Source organism: Manis javanica, chromosome 5, assembly GCF_040802235.1.
Source record: "Manis javanica isolate MJ-LG chromosome 5, MJ_LKY, whole genome shotgun sequence".
NCBI classification, from domain to species: domain Eukaryota; kingdom Metazoa; phylum Chordata; class Mammalia; order Pholidota; family Manidae; genus Manis; species Manis javanica.
The window spans coordinates 49770555-49792787 of NC_133160.1; the positions used below are offsets into that span (position 1 = coordinate 49770555).

The window sequence follows — 22233 nt, forward strand, 5'->3', positions numbered from 1 at the left end:
ATATGTGAATAATAGTTAACTTCATTTATGTAACCCAATCGAATATTGCTCAGGTTAACTAGGTTGGTGGTGTGGGGGCAAAATGAAAGGTCAGAGGGAGGAAGAGATGGAAAAAGTGAGGGAGATGGGAGTCGGAGTGGCTTCAAAGCTTTTCGGAAGGCGCACTGGCTCTCAGCTGGGGCTGCCCAGGCCCCTCCGTCTTCCCCTCCACCCCCCACCCTACTTTGCCCTCTTCACTTCAAGGAGACAGCAAAAGACTAAGTGAGGGCTCCTGGAAATGTCTTGATAAGTGAGGGAGGGCTGGTGGGAAGACAGGTGTTAATGAGAGCCAGGTGGAAAAGCAGGAGAGTGACTATAGGATGCAGCTATAGAAAAAGATTCTGAAGAGGGATTTGAGACAGTTGTAGTTTGGAAGATGCTATGTCTTCCATCATGGGTGTGTGTGTGATGAAACGCAGAAAAGAGAAATGAGAACTGAAAAGAGAGGAGAAGGAAGAGCAATTCATTAGGTTGTGCATGCTACAGGAATGTGATGAGAAATCCATGATTAAGTGTTTATCTGAGGTTTGTGAAAGTTTCTGTTTATGTGCAGAAATGTTGAGATGACTGATATTGTTAAAAAATTGCTATGTGCATCTTTTCCCTCTTTTATATAGTTTAAAATGGCTAATCATAGACCACCTTCTGAGTGTTAGTCTTCCTATCAAGTTTGGAATTGGTACAGATCCTGTCCTCATGAAGCTTATAGTTGATTGTAGGGTACTGAGTCTTCCCACACTTAAATTAGCTTGAAATTATTGTTGCCAAACTTTCTGTTTGTATTTTATCCCTTCCCTCAAATTGTAACAGTTTAAGAGATGTTAGCTCTATTACTTTCTAAAGAAAAAATTTTTTCAGTAAAATATTACTTAATTTTCATAATTCTTGAAAATTTTCAGTGGATAAAGGAACAAGTATAAGAAGAACTTTAAGTTAATTTTCAAATGAGTATTCAGGGATTTAAAAACAAAGAGAGAGAGAAGTCTAGAGCTCCTGGGATGCAGTTGTTTAGCAAGAGAACACATTGATGTCATTGAAAATCTATTCATTATTAACTATGAAACAAAACACAAAAATAAGGAATTTTGGTTTCTTTTGGTTCTTTCATGAATACTGAAAAATGGTGTGACTTCCTTAGTATATTTTGTAGTTCTCCATAGGGAGGCACAAACTAATTTTTTCTTAGTTTATTTATTCCCTACTTGTTCTTTTTTGTATGGGAGGGTCTTCCCTCAAAACAACACATTGCATATGGGGTGGAGGTAGGGAATAAAAATAGAAAATTTATATATGAGAGGCAGCATTTGTTAAATATATATATTTTTGTGGATCTAATCACTGTATTCATCAGTGGTGAAATGAAAGTATTCTTTTTATGTCAGCTTATGTTTTTTATGAAAGTGTCTCAGGAAAGAATGCAGATAAAACATGAATGTGAATCTAACTGCTAGTGCTAACTTTGAAATTAATCTTAGAACATAATCTTCCACTTTTAATCTATATTTTAGAGAAATAGAGCAAAGAAAGGAAACCATCACCAGCACAGTGTAGTGGTAAGAGCAGAAATGCTTCCATAGGCAGCCTGAGTTTGAATCCTGGTTGTTCTGCTCAGTTTCTCCCATCTGTAAAATAGGCCCAACAGTGTTCCCCTTATAAGATTGGTTGTTATACAAATTGAGTGGCTTAATATTTATAAAGTACTTAGAATAGATTTGGCACAGTATGTGGTTGTTAATAAACAAAAGTATGTAAATGACTCTGTGATGGGTTGGGAATATATTAAAGCTTACAGAGGAATATGTATAAAGCAATAAAAATCCATGCTTATTTGCAGTAGTATATATTTTTACATGCTCATTTGTTGTTTATTTTTGTGTATCTTTCCCTATTAATATCATCTTTTCTGCAATTCTTAGATGCTGATTTGTCCCAGAAACTTCTGTTTCTACCACTTTTTCTTTTTGAGTTTGATACATATTACAAAACCTGAATATGGCAGATGATTTACAGTGCTACATAAGAAGGACTTTTTTCCAATTATGTTTTCATCAGGCAAGCAGCCCTGCTGTGATGGGAATAAATGGTTATGGCATTGCTATGAAATTGATATTGTCTGTTCCAGAAAGCTATAGAATTAAACAAACACTGGCCAGGATTATCCTTCACCTTTTCTAAATGTAAGGTCAAAATTGAGATAAATAAAGGAAGACTATGTGGTTTTCCCTTTCCTTCTTGCCATCCAGTAGCCATCTAGAATTTATAAGACAGAGAATCAGAATGTGTATGTGTGTACAATCCATCTAATGCAAAAAAATTATTTCTTATCCATGCCATATACAGACTAAATTGTAGGTGTTATATTTAAATGATTCATTAATATTCTATCTTATCTAAATTTTTTTAGGTAAATATCACAGAAGTTTTGTTTATTTTTAAGTTCTAGTTTCAGCAAAACAGTTACATTCGAAAAGGTCGAGACTACCATCTATTAGTATTAATAATCCTTTTGCAATTATTATAGTAATTTGTTCCATATGTCTATAAAATGTTTCTCAGAATTACTGGATTATCATCTACTGAGAAGTTCAAAATTATCAATTTGATGTTTTTTCCAACTGAGAAGCAATGTTATCTCAATACCTCTGGTAAGGCTGAATCATATATTGAAATATGTCAGATCAAATAATAGCATCTTCAATAGCTGTTAAGTATATCTGTAATTATCTAACAAGATTATTAATTTTTTCCTTCTGCTCTTAATATGTCAGTGATGGGAGAGAGACCATTGGTTACTGAGAGTTGTCATCCTTGAATATTTTTGGAAAAAATAGATTAAGTGACAGTTCTCATTAACTTCTTTGGGACGCTTAGAAATTCATATATTAAGGAGAGAGAATAACGAAATGATGATGGTAGCAGTGAAGTCTAGAGTCCTTTTTTTATTTCTTTATTTAGCTATTGCTTAAACATTTCTAAGTGTGATTTTTATATGAGGGAAAACAGGAAGAGCTCCCATGAGCAAGCCGATTCCTGGACTGTCCAGGCAGGCAGGTAGGGCTGGTGCCGACTTTGGACCTTGGTGAGTCACCAGCAGTGATGAGATTATCAGATCACACAAAGTAAGGTTGGGTTGGGAACCAGCTTGAAAATGAAAGAAACAACTTGAGAGAAACAACTTCCTTGGTAAGATCAGACTGCTTTTTTTCTCTACAATTTGTAATTCTAACCGACAGTAAATAGGAAAAAAGAAAAGACAAGGCAAAAGGAAAAGAGTGATCAAAACTAAGCTAAAATCAGAGGCAGTGGATGCAGAGGGGAAAGACTTGGCCCTGAGCTTACAGTCTCTCCAGGATAGCTCCAGAACTGTAAGCTTTTAACTGAAGCTTTGCTATGTTCCTAAGTAGTCCACTGTTACTAACAAATTTCATGGACTGTCCATTTTGAAAACATAGTCATTCTAGACAAGTAGGTCCTGAGTAAATTTGTGTTTTAATTGCAGGAAGGGGGCGTCTGATTTGAGAGTACCCGAATTAGAAATGTTTTTTATTCCTTTTCAGTAGCACAAGTAAATAAATAGCAATAATGAAAAATTTTCCTTAGAGTATGTAATGAACTGTGGTTAGAGCAGGATTTAAAAGTGTGGTTACTTTGGCTGTAGTACTTTAAGACAAGCACCATGTTTATGTGAAGGATATGACTTTTTATGTGTACTTTTTCCAATGTGTGTATGTTTCACTATTGTTACAGGCACCAGAAATAAGAGAAAAAATGTTTAATGAGAATACACTTACTTATTTCTGCATATATTCATTCACTCTTTTAATGCATTAGATAAAATGGAGAGATTTTTCTTGTTCATTCTGTCCTTTCTACAGAGAGGATTAGCACTGTGCTGCTTTCAGCCTTGTGATCTCCCTTTAGCAGAAGGCTGGAGAGGGCAGATTCTGGGCTTCACAACACCTCTCCTTACCACCAGGAGTGAAATGCTGCTGGAAAAATGACTAAGTTGTACTTAGTAATCAGCAAATTCTGCACAGCCCTCATTTCCTGTCAAAGCTAAGTTATATTCTAGAACCCAGTGGGTTGAGCAATGGGGTCTTCCACATTCATAGAGTGAGACTTTTCTGCACTGTAGTTATTCAGGATGCAACAGTTTTGCCAATTCATATAGAGAACTGAAACCTAAAACTCTAGCTCTTGTTTACGCTTGAAATAGGCTGAGAGACCTAGTGCAATTTGAATTATTTACACTAGTGTCTTTTCTCTCTCTCCTATATGTAAACATTTGAATGTGTAGCATCAGATACCTATAAAATGATGGCAGTGGAGTGAGTGATCTCTGTGGTTGGCGGGGCTCTGACAGACAATCAGGTGACTGCTGGAAGTGCTAGGAGGCTCTGGACATGGCCCTTACTTCTGTATAAAGCCCAATGGGGCTCACAGATAGAAAGGGAACTTCACTTACTCTTTTACATCTTTTATGAGTTACTTATAATATTGTGCATAAGTCTGATAATGCACATAGAAATTGGCAGTTACAGAAGTTTGCAGGTTTTTTTAATCCCTCGGAGATCTCTCTATACATAGAGCTTCATATAGTCCCTAGAAACTTCTGAATTTAGAAGATTTGTATTTAAGTACTGATTCCGCCCCTTACTGGCCTTGTGACACTGCTCAAATTACATGTTCTCTTCAAACTCAGTTCCTTAGTGGAGAATGCAGTATTTCCTAGTGTTCTTTCTTGTTCCCAGACTGCAGTGCCCCTCCTATTGCATGTTCGGACTGGGAAATGGGCACCTTCCTTTCCCTCCTTCACCTCTTTACACTCGGTGAGTGGAAAAGTCACTGTGATTCCTCATACTTTCTCAGTTTGCTCTCCTCTTCTCCATTTCTGCAGCCATTACCCTGGTTGAGATTAGTGTGACAATGTGCCTGAAGTAAGGTAACAAATCCCTAACAGGCATTGACACCTTCTGTAGTTTTCATTGGTAGCCCCTTCATTTTATATCTTATCCTCTCCTACTGGTTTAATCTTCTTGAGGCATAACTGTCATGCTGCACGTTTTCTTCTTAAAAGCCTTTAAATGAATCTCTTTGTGAACTGAATGAAGGCCAAGCTGTAAGAGAGCTGATCACATGGATGTGCCCAAGTGTACCTGACAATGCACTGACAATCAATACATTTTCTCTGCTCTTTCCTCATATTTAAATTTAGATTTTGAAGTTTTGGTAAAGATACCAGAAAGTGAAGTTGTGACCCTCTGAGTGCATCACATCAGAAGGCGTTTGATGTCCATTTGTTCCATTACTGGAAATGTAGTTAGTGACCAGCACAGTAACTCCAGTCACTCGGTGAAGGTAACATCTGTCCGGTTTCTCCACCACAAAACTACTTTATTTCTTTGTACGTAATAAGCATCTTGTGGGAAAATAATGTGAGAGGATTTAAGTGTCTTGTAATTTATCACACCTTTACCACTAATTTGAGCATTCATTGACAATTCTTCCCTGAAATGATTACTGTGGTGTTTGCCAAATGGTGATTTTCTAGGTTAACATTGCTTCAACTACAGATACAAGTTGGAAATTTATAGAAAGGGAAGATTATGCTTATTTATTCATCCATTTCATTATTTATCCTAGCATGTATAAATGAATTCTTTTTTAAAAAAATTTTTTATTAAGATATTATTGATATTCACTCTTAGGAAGGTGTCACATGAAAAAACAATGTGGTTACTACATTTACCAATATTATCAAGTCCCCACCTTACCCCAATGCAGTCACTGTCCATGAGTGTAGTAAGAAGCCACAGATTCACTGTTTGCCTTCTCTGTGCTACACTGTTTTCCCCATGACCTCCTACATCATGACACTAAACATAATACCTCTCAATTCCCTTCTCCTTGCCTCTCGACCTACCCTTCCACACCCCTCCCCTTTGGTAACAAGTAGTCCCTTATTGGAGTCTGTGAGTCTGCTGCTATTTCATTCCTTCAGATTTGCTTCATTGTTATACTTCACAAATTATTTGACACTTGTCTTTGTCTGCTTAGCTTATTTCACTGAACATAATAGCCTCCAGCTCCATCCATGTTGTTGCAAATGGTAGGATCTGTTTCTTTCTTATGGCTGAATAGTATTCCATTGTGCATATGTACCACATCTTCCTTATCCATTCATCTACTGATGGACACTTAGACAGTTCCCATATTTGGCTATTGTAAATAGTTCTGCAATAAACATAGGGGTGCAAATCTCTTTTTGAGACTGAGAAGTTGTATTCTTTAGTTAAATTCCAGGGAGTGGGATTCCTGGGTCAAATGTTACTTCTATTTTTAGTTTTTTGAGGAACATTCATATTGCTCTTGACAATGGGTGAACTAGCTTACATTCCCACCAGCAGTGTAGGAGGGTTCCCCTTTCCTTGCATCCTCACCAGCATTTGTTGTTCTTAGTCTTTTCAATGCTGGCCACCTTACTGGTGTGAGATGATATCGCATTGTGGCTTGAATTTACATTTCCCTGATGATTAGTGATATGGAGCATCTTTTCATGTTTCTGTTGGCCATCTGAATTTCTTCTTTGGAGAATTGTCTCTTCATATCCTTTGCCCATTTTTTAATTGGGCTATTTGCTTTTTGGGTGTTGAGGCATGTGAGTTCTTTATATATTTTGGATGTTAATCCCTTGACAGATATGTCATTTACAAATATATTCTCCCATACTGTAGGATACCTTTTTGTTCTGTTGATGGTGTCCTTGCCATACAGAAACTTTTTAGTTTGATGTAGCCCCATGTGTTCATTTTTGCTTTTGTATCCCATGCTCAAGGAGATGCATTCAGGAAGAAGTTGCTCATGCTTATATTCAGGAGATATTTGCCTATGTAGTGTTCTAAGAGTTTTATGGTTTCATGACTTACATTCAGGTCTTTGATCCATTTTGAGTTCACTTATGTGTATGGGGTTAAACAATAATCCAGTTTCATTCTTTGGCATGTAGCTGTCAGTTTTAACAACACCAGTTGTTGAAGAGACTGTCATTTCCCTATTGTATATCCATGGCTCCTTTATCATCTATTAAATGGCTATATATGTGTGGGTTTATATCTGGGCTCTCTATTCTGTTCCATTGGTCTATGGGTCTGTTCTTGTGCCAGTACCAAATTGTCTTGATTACTGTGGCTTTGTAGTAGAGCTTGAAGTTGGGAACCATAATCCCACCAACTTTATTTTTCCTTCTTAGGATTGCTTTGGTTAATCAGAATATTTTGTGGTTTCATATGAATTTTAGCAACATTTTCTCTAGTTCATTGAAGAATGCTGTTGGTATTTTGATAGGAATTGCATTGAACCTGTAGATTGCATAGGCAGTATGGCCATTTTGACAATATTAATTCTTCCTATCCATGAGCACAGGATGTGTTTCCATTTATTGGTATCTTCTTTAATTTCTCTCATGAGTGTCTTGTAGTTTTGAGAGTATAGGTATTTCACTTCCTTGGTTAGGTTTATTCCTAGGTATTTTATTTTTCTGATGCAAATGTGAATGGAAATATGTTCCTTATTTCTCATTCTGCTAGTTCATCATTAGTGTATAGGAATGCAACAGATTTCTGTGTATTAATTTTGTATCCCCAAACATTGCTGAATTCAGTTATTAGATCTAGTAGTTTGGGAGTAGATTCTTTCTGGTTTTTTATTTACAATAACATTTCATCTGCAAACAGGGACAGTATAATTTCTTCCTTGCCAATCTGGATGCTTTTATTTTATTTATTTGTGTTGTCAGATTGCCATGGCTAGGACCTCCAGTACTATATTAAATAAAAGCAGGGAGAGTGGGCATCCTTGTCTTGTTCCTGATCTTAAAGAAAATGCTTTTAGCTTCTCACTGTTAAGTATAATGTTGGCTGTGGGTTTGTCATATATGACCTTCATTATGTTGAAGTACTTGCCCTCTATACCCATTTTGTTAAGAGTTTTTATCATGAATGGATGTTGAATTTTTCAAATGCTTTTTCAGCATCTATGGAGATGATCATGTGGTTTTTGTCCTTCTTTTTGTTGATGTGGTGGATGATGTTGATGTATTTTCTAATGTTGTACCATCCTTGCATCCCCGGAATAAATCCTGCTTGATCATGGTGGATGATCTATTTGATATATTTTTTAATTTGGTTTGCTAATATTTTGTTGAGTATTTTTGCATCAGGGTGAGTATGTAATCAGGGATATTGGTCTGTAATTTTTTTTTGTGTGTGTGTGTGGTATCCTTGCCTGGTTTTGATATTAGAGTGATGCTGCCCTCATGGAATGAGTTTGAAAGTATTCCCTCTTCTTCTACTCTTTAGAAATTTTAAGGAGGATGGGTATTAGATGTTCACTAAATGTTTGATAAAATTCAGTGGTGAAGCCATGTGGTCCATGGGTTTTGTCCTTAGATAGTTTTTTTATTACAAATTCAATTTCATTGCTGGTAATTGATCTGTTCAGATTTTCTGTTTCTTCCTTGGTCAGCCTTGGAAGGGTGTACTTTTCTAGAAAGTTGCCCATTTCTTCTAGGTTACCCAGTTTTTTAGCATATAATTTTTCATAGTATTCTCTAATAATTCTTTGTATTTCTGTGGTGTCCATAGTGATTTTTCCTTTCTCATTTCTGATTATGTTTATGTGTATAGACTTTCTTTTTTCCTTAATAAGTCTGGCTATCAGTTTATCTATTTTGTTTATTTTCTTAAAGAACCACCTCTTGCTTTCATTGATTCTTTCTATTGTTTTATTCTTATTGCTTTTATTTGTTTCTGCTCTAATCCTTCTTATGTCCCTCCTTCTACTGACTTTGGGCCTCATTTGTGCTTCTTTTTCTAGTTTCACTAATTGTGAGTTTAGACTGTTCATATGGGATAGTTCTTTTTGAGGTAGGCCTGCATTGCAATTTATTTACCTCTTAGCACAGCCTTTGCTGCGTCCCACAGATTTTGTGGTATTGAATTTTTGTTGTCATTTGTTTCCATATATTGCTTTATCTCTGTTTTTATTGGGTCATTCATCTATTGGTTATTTAGGAGCATGTTGTGAAGTCTTCATGTGTTTGTGGAATTTTTCATTTTTGTTGCACAATTTGTTTCTAGTTTCATATGTTTGTGGTCTGAGAAACTGGTTGGTACAATCTCAATCTTTTTGAATTTATCAAGGCTCTTTTGTGGCCTAGTACATGATCTATTCTTGAAAATTGTCCATGTGCACTTGAAAAGAATGTGTACTCTACTGCTTTTGGGTGTAAAGTTCTGTAGGTGTCTGTTATTTCCATCTGTTCTAATGTGTTGCTCAGTGCCTCTGTTTCCTTACTTATTTTCTGTCTGGTTGATCTGTCCTTTTGAGTGAGTGGAGTATTGAAGTCTCCTAGAATCAATGCATTTGATTCTATTTCCCATTTTAATTCTGTTAGTATTTGTTTCACATATGTAGGTGCTTGTATGTTAATTGCATAGATATTTATAATGGTTATATCTTCTTTTTGGATTGACTGCTTTATCATTATGTAATGTCTTTCTTTGTCTCTTGTGACTTTCTTTGTTTTGAAGTCTATTTTGCCTGATACAAGTACTGCAACCTCTGTTTTTTCTCCCTATTAGTTGCATGGAATATCTTTTTCCATCCCTTCACTTCTAGTCTGTGTATGTCTCTGGTTTTAAAGTCAGTCTCTTGTAGGCAGCATACGGATGGGTCTTGTTTTTTCATCCATTCAGTGATTCTGTGTCTTTTGATTGGTGCTTTCAGTCCTTTTACATTTAGTGTGATTATCAATAGGTATGTACTTATTGCCATTGCAGGCTTTAGATTCATGGTTACCAAAAGTTCAAGGTTAACTTCCTTACTATCTAAGAGTCTAACTAAACTCACTTAATATGCTATTACAAACAAATATGCTTTTTTCTTCACCTTTTTCTTCCTCATCCATTTTTTTATATATTAGGTATCATATTCTATACTCTGTCTATCCCTTGATTGACTTTGGGGATAGTTGATTTTATTTTGCATTTGCTTAGTAATTAACTGTTCTGTTTTCTTTACTGTGGTTTTATTACCTCTGGTGACAGCTATTAGACCTTAGGAATACTTCCATCTATAGCAGTCCCTCCAAAATACACTGTAGAGATGGTTTGTGGGAGGTAAATTCTCTCAGCTTTTGCTTATCTGTAAACTGTTTAATCCCTCCTTCAAATTTAAATGATAATCTTGCAGGATAAATTATTCTTGGTTCAAAGCCCTTCTGCTTCATTGCATGAAATTCATCATGACACTCCCTTCTGGCCTGTTAGGTTTCTGCTGAGAAGTCTGATGATAGCCTGATGGGCTTTCCATTGTATGTGATCTTATTTCTCTCTCTAGCTGCTTTCAATAGTCTGTCCTTATCCTTGATCTTTGCCATTTTAATTACTATATGTCTTGGTGTTGTCTTCTTTGGGTCCCTTGTGTTGTGGAGTTGGGCACCTCCATGGCCTGAGAAACTATCTCCTTCCCCAGATTGGGGAAGTTTTCAGCAATTACCTCCTCAAAGACACTTTCTATCTCTTTTTTTCTCTCTTCTTCTGGTATGCCTATAGTGCGAATATTTTTCTATTTGAAGTGGTCATGCAGTTCTCTCAATATTCTTTCATCCTTAGAGATCCTTTTTTCTCTCTGTGTCTCAGCTTCTTTGTATTCTTCTTCTCTAGTTTCTCTTTCATTTCTTGTCACCTCCACTGTATCTAATCTGGTTTCAATACCCTCCATTGTGCTCTTCAGTGATTGGCTTTTTATTTTGTATCAGGTTTCCTTGGCATTTCATATTTGTACATGGAGCCCTCTAGTGCCCAGAAGCTCTACTCTCTGGAGCTACTCAGCCTCTGAAGCAATGTTGGCTGTCCCAGGGGAATGGTATTGGTGCCTGGGGGGTGGAAAGAGCTATTTCCTGCTTTCTGGCTCTATGCCTGTCTCTACTGCCAGAACCAGTGGGCTGAGCACACAGGTATAAGCCTCTATGCTTTGCATTTGTAGTTGTTGCAGATCAGGCTTTCCTCTGGCTGGCCTAATGCCAGGGTAGTATTTGCCAGTTTGTGAGCCAGGTGGGCCTATCTGGGAGAAAGGCACAGTATAGGCTGCATATCACAGAAGGTGTCCTTTGAGCTTTATAGCCAGCCAGGGAGCTGGAGCACCTGAAGATTGAGAAAGTTCCCAACCTTCTGGGCAGATTGCACTGAGACAATTTTATCTACCTGTCCTTTCTCCTGAGCAGTAAGCTCTGTGCAGCTCTTGCCCCTCTAGCAGCCCTCTTTCTGTTAGGAATTCTCAGACTGCCCACCTTTCTTTTGTCCCAGTGCAGCTGGATATTCATCCCTGCTTTCCACAAGCAGCTGGAATCTCAGTCTCTCCAGGTATTTTGCCTCTCTTAGCTTTCCAACACCCTAATCACAAGAATACCATGAAAGCACTGTGCAATGTAGGTTTTGTTCCCAGAGTAGATCTCCGGAGTTAGGTATTCAGCAGTCCCAGCTCCCTCCCTGCTCCATTTCTCTTCCTCCTGCTTCTGAGCAGGGTCAAGGAAGGGCTTGGATCAAGCCAGGCCATGGCTTTGGTACATTACCTTGTTCTGTGAGGTTTATTCTTTTCTCCATGTGTATGCAGTTTGGTGCAGCTCTCTTCCTGTTGCACTTTCAGGATTAGTTGTATTAATTATATTTTCATTTTATATGCAGTTTTAGGAGGAAACCTCTGTCTCACCTCTCACATCGCCATCTTTAATCAGTGATTCTATATCTTTTGATTAGTACATTCGGTCCATTTACGTTTAGGGTGAGTATCGATAGGTATGTACATATTGCCATTGCAGGCTTTAGATTCATGGTTACCAAAGATTCAAGGTTAACTTCCTTTCTATCTAAGATTCTAACTTTACTCACTTAATATGCTATTACAAACACAATTTAAAGGTTCTTTTTTTCTTTTCCTTTTTCTTCCTCCTCCATTCTTTATATATTAGGTATCATATTCTGTACTCTTTGTCCCTTGATTGTCTTTGGAATAGTTGATTTTATCTTGCATTTGCTTAGTAATTAACTGTTCTGTTTTTTTTACTGTGGTTTTATTACCTCTGGTGACAGTTATTAGACCTGAGGAACACTTCCATCTATAGCAGTCCCTCCAAAATATACTGCAGAGACGGTTTGTGGGAGGTAAATTCTCTCAACTTTTGCTTATCTGGATATTGTTTAATCCCTCCTTCAAATTTAAATGATAATCTTGCTGGATAAAGTTTTATTGGTTCAAGGCCCTTCTGCTTCACTGCATTAAATACATTGTGCCACTCCCTTCTGGCCTGTTAGGTTTCTGCTGAGAAGTCTGATGATAGCCTGATGGGCTTTCCTTTGTATGTGATCTTATTTCTCTCTCTGGCTGCTTCCAATAGTCTGTCCTTATCCTTGATCTTTGCCATTTTACTTACTATATGTATCAGTATTGTCTTCCTTGGGTCCCTTGTGTTGGGAGATCTGTGCATCTCCATGGCCTGAGAGACTATCTCCTTCTCAGACTGGGGAAGTTTTCAGCAATTGCATCGCAAAGACACTTTCTATCCCATTTTCTCTCTCTTCTTCTCCTTCTTGTACCCCTGCAGTGTGAATATTTTTCTGTTTGAAGTGGTCATGCAGTTCTCTCAATATTCTTTCATCCTTAGAGATCCTTTTTTCTCTCTGTGCCTCAGCTTCTTTATATTCCTCTTCTCTAAATTCTATTTCATTTATCTTTTCCTCCACCATATCTAATCTCCTCTAAAACCCTCCATTGTGCTCTTCAACAATTGTATATCCAACCAGAATTCATTCCTGAGTTCTTGAATATTTTTCTATACCTCCATGAGCATGTTAATGATTTTTATTTTGAAATCCCTTTTAGGAAGATTTGTGAGGTTGATTTCATTTGAAACTTTCTCAGTTGTTGTATTCATAATTTTACTTTGAACCAGGTTTCTTTGACTTTTCATATTTGTACATGGTGTCTCTAGTGCCCAGAAGCTCTACTCTCTGGAGCTGCTCAGCCCCTGAAGCAATGTTGGTGGTCATATGGGAGCTCTATTGGTGCCTGGGGGTGAGGAAAGATCTGTTCGCTGTTTCCTGGCTGCTATGCCTGCCTGCACTGCCAGAACCAGTGGGTTGAGCACACAGGTATAAGCCTCTATGCTTTGCATTTATAGTTGCTGTAGATGGTGCTTCCCTCTGGCTGGCCTAATGCCAGGGTAGTATTTGCCAGTTTGTGAGCCAGGTGGGGCTGTCTGGGAGAAAGGCGCAGTAGCTGCATACATGGAGGGTGTCCTTTGATCTGTGTAGCCAGCCAGGGAGCTGGAGCACTTGAAGGTCAAGAAAGTTCCCAATCTGCTGGACAGAGTGTACCTGGACATTTTTGTCTACCTGTTCTTTCTCCTAAGCAGTAAGCTCTGTGCAGTCCTTGCCCCTTTAGCAGCCCTCTTGCTATTAGGAGTTCTCTCAGACTGCTCACCTTTCTTTTGTCCCAGTGCAGCAAGATATTCATCCCTGGTTTCCACAAGCGGCTGGAATCTCAGTCTCTCCAGGTATTTTGCCTCTCTTAGCTTTCCAACCTCATAATACAAGAATACCATGAAAGAACCATGAAATGCAGGTTTTTGCTCCCAGAGCAGATCTCCACTCCCTCCCCACTCCATTTCTCTTCCTCTCCCCTGTGAGCTGAGTTGGGAGAAGGGCTTTGGTCCTGCTGGGCCTTGACTTTGGTACATTACCCTGTTCCATGAGGTTTATTCTTTTCTCCAGATGTATGCAGTTTGGTGCAGCCCTCTTTCTTGTTGCTCTTTCAGCATCAGTCATATTAATTCTATTTTCATTTTATATGTGGTTTTAGAAGGAAGCCTCTGTCTCACCTCTCATGCCACCATCTTTATTCCTCTCTATAGTGTCAATTCCACTAAATGATTTTCATGTGCCCTAATATTTGAGTACTGTTGGCCTAGGTAATATACCACTATAGTCTATTCCAAGGTATTTATGAGATAATCCAGAGCCTTCTGTCTTCTGTTTCTTACTGATTTCTCTAGTCTCATTTCTTGCCATTCCCTTATTAAGACTTTCCATTCTACTAATACAAATTCCTGTACCTTCTGGATTTTACCTTGTTGTTTAATTTCTTTACATCTTTACCATACACTTTGACTGAAATACTTCTGCCCCTTTACCTCACCTGGCCCACTCATAACTGTATTTCAAGTCTTCACTCAGGTATCCTCTGCTGCAGGCCTTCCTGGCTTCCCGAGGATGGATGGAGCACCAGGGAACCTTGTCTCCCCAATGTACTATTACTGAGCTTTGTCAGCATGACTGGCATATTGCCAATACTCATTAAATGTTTGCCAAATTAAGTTAATAGTAGACTTAGATGAATCTTCTTAGAATTCTCTCCATTATCTTTTGTTGTATTATCAGATCACCATAAAACTTTGTGGTTAAAATAACAAGTCATTCATCTCATAATTCTGCCTGTTAGTAATTTGGTCTGGGATCAATAGAGCAATTCTTCTGCTGATACAACCATTGTTGCTCATGTGTCTGTGGTCAGCTAGGTGGTTCTTCTTTGGGAATTGACTGAGTGTTAGCTGGAGCAATGGCTATAGCTATTCAGTAACTCCCATTTCATGTAGAAAGCTAGACTGACTGGGCTTACAGCCTGTTCAGATAGAGGTGGCAGGTTCCAAGAGAGACAGAAGGAGAGGTAGAAGGGGGTGGGAGGAAAAATGCAAGTTCTTTTGAGGCGTATTTTTAGAACTGACACAGTGTCCCTTCTTCTACAACCTGTTAGCCAAAGCAAGTTACAGCACCAGCCAGAATTCGAAAATGGGCAAATGGACTCCACTTGCTGATTGGAGGTGCAGGGTATTATGGCCACTTTTGCCATCAATTCCATTAGTTTAGTCACACTTGTCATTTACAATATAACTGTAAACTGGACTCTAGTTTTTGTCACCTTTACTGTACTTGTCTGATAAGTACCCTTATTTCATTTAATCTTCAAACCATTCCATTGCCAAATGATTCTGTCTTGTCCAGTTCTGTCACCTAATTCCCTTCAGTTAGCCTATTCTGGAATGCTCTTTGCATCCATTCATGAGCAGTACAAATAACTATGTACCATTTAGTTAATTACTTGAATTTGGTTAAGTCTTAAAACAAAGCCGGCACTCCCAGGCACAGCAAACTACAAACTCTAGGTTCGAGGAAGGGCGTGCTGCCCATAAGGAAGCATACCATGCTCGCAGCCTTGAATCTTACCTTTCATTTTCAGCTTTACTGCCTTGAAAAATTGACAGTACCCAGCTTTCATTCTGTCATAGCAGTTGACTTGTTTTCTGTTTTGAAAGTTATATTCATCTTTCTGCCTACCAGAGGGGCTCTTTAAAGGGCAAAGCCATCTGAGGCCAAGACTGCTGGCCCCTTTACTAGTAAGGTGAGCTGTGCTTTGACTCAGAGCTTGTGCTCTGAACCCTAGCATTCATTATGAGAGTCTGCACCTTCCCATCCTGATGTCCATGTTTAGTCTGGAAACTTCAACTGCATTGATGCTGACTTTCATTTTCTCACTAGACCTTGAAGGAAATTTAACATTTGCAAAAAAAAAAAAAATACAAAAAGAGAGAAGGGAACTGAAATTAGTAAGTTTTGAGTTTCCTATCCTAAGGACTTTTTGCCTCTCTAATTTTCATTCTGCACTCTGAGATTAAACACTCAGCAGTCCTTGTTTTTTTTTCTTTAACACAAAAATGGATCTTATTCAAACTTGGGATCTGAACAATTCTGTTCCCCCAAAGCAACAGGATTTCTTTTTTTATTTTTGAGGGCACCTTGGTCAGCACTGCTTCCCTGCTCTGGGTCTCACTGAAGTGTAGCATCCAAGCCTGTCACTCACCCAGGGGAAAAAATCCTAGAATTTGCTTTGTGACCTGGGATATATGAGATGTAAGTGTGTGTTACAAAACTTAATGCATAAAGCTGCTACTTTTGATACAGTATGGCTCATGGTGAGAAGGGATTTAGCTGCTTGTAATGAGAACTTGATGTGGCTGAAATTTAACAGAAGCATCTTTTTATTGAAGATGCTGAGCCTTATAACAATCATTTAGTGGCAGAAGTTATTGTTTTCACATCACTTTTCCACTATAAAACCTTTCAGAGCCTCGTAAGAAAATCCTTGTCCTTGTTCAAGTAACAAAAACTTGGTAAGCTTTCTTTGCATCCACATAAAGCAAAATAATGTAGTAACATTCTCTCTCTTCCTCCCTCTTTAAAGATCTGTCTCAGTTTTTCTCTGTTGAAAGTAGGTATTTACCTCTTTCTAAGTCAGAACTGTCCTCTGATAAAATTTCATTTTCCATCTTTTTTCCCCCTGTGAGAATCTCAAGGGAAAAAAAAGAGATAAAGATAAAAGGAATCTAGACAAGGTGATGGAAATTCAAAATGTACATAGAAATTTTTTGGAAAAAAAATGTTTTTAACTTATTTAGGATCTTTCTTCCAGTGTGTGCATACACATTTCTATCTTTACAGATATTTAGCAGAAAATAGGTGTCAAAAAATCTTGAATCAGATATTTGAATTAAAGTTAGGAGAGAAATACTCTCTCTCTTGCTCCATTCACAAATCAGCCTTAGATACCTGAATTTGCTTTCTCCTTCAGTTTTTCCATTTATAATTTCAAGTGACATCATTTTATGAATTTGTGTTTTGGAAATTTATATTTATCTCATCTCAAGTCTTCTTTTTTAGCAGTAGTATATTTTATTCTTCCCCACCAGAGAATATATTGAGAAAAATCAGTGAGTAGAGAATTTTTAAATCTTTACATCTTGACCCTCCTGCAAATCTGATAAAAAATATTTTAAGTTCTAATCTATGGTAAATTTGTGAATTATGTCATTAGTGAGTAGCTCTAATACATATATTCTGTTAAGTTTATGTGTGGTCTTATTCAGTACTTTTCTCAGGAACTTATAATGCTGTTTTGACAACTACTCTCTCAGCACAAGAGGTGATAGAAGAGGGTCCCTTGAGTCTTCACCAGAACAACAGTAAAGGCTTTAGCAAGCTGTGTGGGACTCATTTTAAAAAAATCAATACTAGCATTTATGAGCTTTCAGGATTAAGTATTTCAAATTCCACGGAGCTGGTTGCCTTGTGTCCGTGCACCCTCACAGCTAGAGAAAAGTGAACTAGCTCAAGTTTTCCACTCTCTTGGGAGCCTAGGTGTGCTTAGCAGGGACACATGGCTGTGGCAGAGGAGGCGCTCAAGAAATGGGAGATGTTTTTATAGACTGGAGGCTTCTGGTGTTGAGGATTAGATCTTGCTAAAACACTTTACTTCTGTGGCAAGTTTAAGGGAGAAAACATTGCTTGAGGAAACTCACTTTGTGAAATCAGAGGAGAAATACTTATTTGCCTTGCCTGCCCCTTCTCTGATGTGATGTCATAGGGTGTTATGAGGCTCTGCAGAGTCCGGTCCTTGCACACCACTCAGATGGCTCCAGGCAAACTGGATGGCCAGCATAATAGCTACCCTAACTCTACTGTAAGTTGTTAAAGTATATAAAGGAAATGAGTTAAATGTAAATAACTGACATCTAAAGTTCCTGATATATAAAGTCCATGAGTTAAATGTAAATAAATAATTAAAAACTGCTCCACCACATAACAGGAAGAAGAAGAGGAAACAATAACAAGGGGTAATTCAATTTTCTTTTCTCATTATTTTTAGTTATACATTTGACAAAATGTTCAAATTATGCAGTGAAAGTTTAAAGTATTTTAATGCCTGGCCTAGGGAAACTAATGCCATAATTAATATATGTACTGAGTGATCATGAGTTTGTCTGAAAAGAGCTTAAATATTTGGAAGGACAGGTAATACTCTGGAATTAAATCACAATATTGATAAAACTGATATGTATGATTTTACTATTTGCAAGCCTGCTCTGTATTGAAACACTAGAAGTTGCTTTTAATAAGACATTTCCTTGCCTACTTATGCTTTTGGGTATTGTATGCAATTACGTGCAAAAGTGAGACATCAATGCACCATTTTTAATCTTGGTTCATTAAGTACAAGGTACACATTGAAACAAACAAAAAATTATCCCCAACCCCAAGCCACAAAAATAAAACAAACACAGAGCAGTGAAATAAAATTGTAGCAGCACAACCACTCTGATACCTTAGGCTCTCTTAGCCTCTCAGTTTTAACACACACACTACCATTTCATCATTTGGTCCATATTCATTCCTTTTTCTCACTTACTGTAAATTTACTTACTGTCAACTAAAAGTGAGAAGCATCATGACACTACAAGTGCACTGGCTCTTCAGCTGACATAACAAGTGTGAGAATTTGAGAGCATGCTGACTGGCATTACTGTGGAGAGGACACCACTAGCATTCCCAGTGCCCAGTCTGCCTTTCCTATGGGCCTCACAAGAAACAGCTCCTAGCCTCCTTGCAGATGGGCAGGGCCATGTGTCTGCCTCTAGACAGTGAGCTGGGAGAGGAAGGGATAAGTAGTGGCTCCAGGCTGAGGCTGTGGAAACCCCCTGTGAACCGCCTCTTCGTCATCTGCCCAGAAATGGAGACTTGTTCCTGATGAAGAAGCGTCAAGAAGCTGAGGCTTCCTTTAGCTCAGGCCCCTAGTTCTTACATAGAACGAATTCTCCTCCATCTCCCAACACCCACTGAATGTATAGAAGGAGGAAATACACCTCTTTTGTTAATCCACTGAGATTCCTGGGTAAATTTGTTAACCACTAAACAACCCAGCCTACCTTGAATAATTCTAATGGATTGAATAATTCTGTCACCTTTAGGCTTCATGTTTAGGTATGAGTAGTAACTGTTTCCAAAAGAATATATTTCCTCCTTAACTTTTAGCTTTCATCTTTTTTCTTTCCTTTTTTTTCCTGCTGCCAGAATCAAATTGTGGTCAGTGTCTTCTTCGGTATAGGGTGATGAAATTTAAAAGGTAGCAAAAAGGATGAGAAGAAAGGTGGCAGGACAGATAAATGCTGTGAACCCAGAGAACAGAATTGAGTCAGCCTGGATGGATACCAGGCTTCAACAGACAAAACCAGCAACGGGTGGTCTGAATACATGGGGCGGGGTCAGAATGTGGGGGTCCACATGGTAAAGCAGGCTCAGACAGAGGAATGATGTTATGGTTAGAGCCTGTTGGCTTTTCTAGAGGTTTGAGATGACAGAATTCAGGATGGGAGACTGGGACTAGTGTTTTAGTATTGAAAAGGACAAGTGTGGTTGTCTAGGCATGAGAGTCAAAGACCTGCCAAGGAAGTGAAGCTTCAGCTGTAGAGGAATTGGCCAGTGAAGTCAAATGCAGCAACTGTGCTTCAAGCAGAGAGGCTAGAGGCAGGATTGGCTCTGGCACTGAACTGCTTGACTGTAGTTCCTTATGGCTCTGAGGGCAGGACAAGACTGGAGAAGGGAAAGTGGGGGACTCAGTACACAGAGGAGACCAGAAGCTCTGCAGAAACAGACATTGGAGATTATTGTAATGGGAGATGCTAGCAGAGAGAAACAGAAATGTTTTGGTTTCTCAATTCCATTTTCTATTTTATACAGAATGTAAGTTACCTCAATTTCACCTTATATTTCATCAGAGACATTAGAGAATATATTGCCCCTATAATTTATTCTACTATTTATCTAGAATGACTCCTCATGGTTTTGGGGCTTCTGTTTCCCATACCGACATCTGTAACAGGCTTTATGAGGTGCTATGGAACGTCGGGAAGGACTACTGAGCGTGTGTCTACAGTCTTGAGCTTAGATCCAGATTCTGCCACTGACAGCCTGTGTGGCCACCATCAGGTCACATGGCCTCTCTGTCTCAGCTCCTTCCTCTGTGGGGGCTGTGGGTCTGTGTGTTGGTAGGAGGTGGTGGGGTGGTGGACCTGATGAACTCTTTGTGTCTCTTAAATTCCCTGAAGTAATTCTCTGGGGTCCATCTGGCCTTCACAGAAGTTCCGTTTCTGGGAACTAAGAGCTGTACACACTCCTCCTGTCCACATCTTATCTATGTTCATCTCAATATCTGAACCTAACTTCAGCTCAAACTTTTATCCATCCTTTATTTTCTCTTCTCCACAACTCTTCCCCTAAATTTCCTGTCAGCAGCCTAGGAAACAGCCAGCCTCCCTCCAGCTATTGGTAGTTGTGAGGACTTACAGAGACACTCCCCCAGGCACAGGCACACCTCTCTGGGTAGCCCCTTTGAAAATATCTCTCTGGCTGAACAGTTGTACAGAAACCTGATTTGGGGTGTGATGTTGGAGGCTGGCTGCTCACCCTCAGTGGTCATAGCAGGGCACTTTTGAGGAGCAGCTTTGTTCTGTATCAGTTTTGATGCATCAGAAATGGAGAAGAAAGAACCCCTTTCAGACCCCTGTCTTCCATTCTCCTACCAGCATATGTGGGGAGATAGTGCAGGTTTCCCAGGTATTAGCTTAGATGATCAAAACTGCAATCCATACTTTCCCCTGCAGTTTGTGTAACTCTTTAGGCCTTTATCCTTCTTGCTATAACTGCTAAGTTCATCTTTCTTCCTCAAAGTGGAAATAAAACTGTCTTAGGTGATAGAAACCATTTTTTCCCAAATATCACATCAGCAGGAAATCTCCACATGCGTATCCTGCCCTTTTGTCAAAGTTAACTCATCCCAGACTAAGCTAATGGTCTCTTTCCCTGAGACTTGGTCCTTCCCAGGTGACCCTGTTTGGGTCAATGGGTACCAGCTTTTTTCTCTTTTTCCAAACCTTAGGTACTTCCTTCGTATGTCTTTACTTTTCATCTCTTACACCTAGTCAGACATTGAATTATTTTACCCTTTTCTCAAATTGCCTCTAATATTTGCCCCTTTCTATTTTAGTTACCATTACCCTAGTCCATGTCTTCATTAAAAAATATAATAATGATTTTTTCTACTTACATACAAATTAAACTCCTATCTGGAGTCAGAGACCTCAGCAATGACCTGCCTTACTGACAGAGGGATGATGTATGTAATGGTGCCCCCACCCTGCCAGTGGTAGTGGGAACAGAGCCTGCTTGACCCAGGGAAATATCTTGGTTCTACTGCTGTGGCAAGAGTCGACTCATGTGGGTCCTGTTCAGGAACTGCATATTTGACCACACGTTGTACTGTGGACAAGCATCCCTCTGGCTGGCTTAAGTCCTGGGTGCTGATTGCAGCTGGGGTGCTTAGCCTAGAAGAGAAGGAAGCTCTAAGCCTCAGTTTATCCATCAGCTAAGAGCTTTAAATTCATCCCATCTCTGTAAGCCTGCCTGTTGTGTCTCCGCAGGTCACCTACAGCTAAGAACTGTTCTCCCTCACTGAACAGGAATAAAATAAATATATTTTTTTCTGCCAGTAGGCAGAAACGTAGTAAGGCTTTAAAATATTTTTTCAACCAGCCTCAGGGTCCTCGCCCTCTTAAAGTTGGCTCTAGGGATTATACAAATGAACAGCAAAATGCCCATTTACAATGACACAGTGTTTAATAAATACACGAGATAGATTGTGCTATGACCAATTCCTCATCATCCTTCAGGTTTGCCCTCCACCCCTCTACCGACAACTGCCATCTTTACAAATATGCTTACTGCTCTCACTGGGCAGCTGAACTAGCTTTCTAAATGTGGTATATTTGCCATACTTTGTCAGCCTCCAATTTCTCCTTCACAGTGTGCCAGAATGTCCTGTAAAGTCCCTGTGGCTGCACTCTGATGCCTTGAGGGATGTCTGCAAACATTCTCTCTCCTAGTGGACATATTTTGGTTTGATATGTCTGGTAGCCATCTGCAGACTAATATTTGATACTTTGTGGCTTTTACTTTTAATCTTCCCCAATTGGGTATGTTGAATTCTCCTCAGCTACATGTCCTGGGAGACAATTTTTCAGACCCTGACACCCCACCAAACCCTGAGGACCCCAAATGGAGGCAAATGATATTAAGAGTGTACATAGAAACTTCTAAGCAAAGGTATCATTTTGCAAACTCCTTTTGACTGGTTACCTTTTTTAAAATCATGATAAAGTACACATATAATTGGGAAAAAAAGTTCTAGTGAATA

General features: G+C 38.8%; 1 protein-coding gene across 11 annotated transcripts in view; it reads left to right on the plus strand.

The window, feature by feature from the left end:
- Positions 1 to 22233, plus strand: part of INPP4B (inositol polyphosphate-4-phosphatase type II B) — a 910826-nt gene that overhangs the window by 299599 nt on the left and 588994 nt on the right. The window contains exon 1 of one of the 11 annotated variants that reach the window (XM_036996732.2): positions 2783 to 3222. The exons of the other annotated variants lie outside the window; for them this stretch is intronic. The gene's annotated coding sequence lies outside the window, so the exon portion shown is untranslated. Of the gene's footprint in view, positions 1 to 2782; positions 3223 to 22233 lie in introns of those variants that run through there. 11 annotated transcript variants of the gene reach the window in all.